This window comes from Penaeus japonicus, unplaced genomic scaffold, assembly GCF_977035675.1.
Source record: "Penaeus japonicus unplaced genomic scaffold, GWHDUDI00000001_assembly GWHDUDI00000039, whole genome shotgun sequence".
Lineage (NCBI taxonomy): Eukaryota > Metazoa > Arthropoda > Malacostraca > Decapoda > Penaeidae > Penaeus > Penaeus japonicus.
In genome coordinates, this window is record NW_028234441.1 from 6,504,880 (window position 1) to 6,505,975 (window position 1,096).

Sequence of the window (1,096 nt, forward strand, 5' to 3'; positions counted from 1 at the left end):
CCTCACCTTCAGGTCTTCTGTCAGCAGCTCTCTTTTCAAAGATTGACCTCGTGCCATCAAATCCCCAATGGGAGGACATTCCCAAGACGGCCATGATTACACCTTTCGGCTTTTTCGTGTTCCTGAGAATGCCGGCGGAAGGTGCGTGTTCAAGAAGGTCGTTTGACTCGCCATTGACAACCATTAACAAGGGAGATACTGATGCAACTATTTTGGAGTAGTGTGATCGTTCCTCATCCAAGCATTCTCCAGTGAAACATAAATGGCCTTTCTTAAAGATGCCTTTCTCTATACGATTATACGATAGAAGAGCATTGACACTGTCATGCCCCAAGAGGCTATCACAGCCCGCTTCTTAGGGTATTATCCCTTTGTGTTGCCAAGCACCGGTGGAGCTACGGGTCTGATCACCCTTGCTAGGGCGGCCATCCCGTTCCAAGGTTGAGAATCCCCTTTTGTGTGGAGATGGTGTTTAATCTCTCACCTTTGAGATCCTCCTGGCCGAGGGTCCCCTCATGTTGTACTATGTGTATAACAAGCCTGGACGTGGAGTCTTAGATATCAGCGGATGCTGCTGAGATTCCTATCAGCGATCATTAGCGCACTTCATAGGTGGGGTATTAGACTTCACCTTTGCCACCGGGGCTCTGACAGAAAGGATCAGATGGTCAGTCGATCAGACCGTCATGAGTGACCATTTCAGGATCACTGTCACCCTCTCAGGCAGGCTTTCCAGGCTGAGTGGCTCAGGGCCAATGACCCCCCTGATACTCACATTGTGAATGTGTACAAGGACTGCCTGGTTTGGAGCATTGATCAGGCTTTTTCACTGATTATTCCTATGACTCGTCCATGAAGTAGATACTATAAAGACTCATGGTATTACAATGGCAAGGAAGTTGATTGCAAGGTTGATAGAGGCTTGACAATCTCGCTCTGCTGTGAGAGATTGTCAGGTATGCCAGAGCCACAAGCCGGTCGGACCCAAGGTGTACCCTTAATGACCCATAGTCGGAGTTTTACACTCGTACCGCCGGTATAGACTTAACCTCATTGAGAACCAGGTTCAGGTTCCAGGGATGTCATTCAGAATACC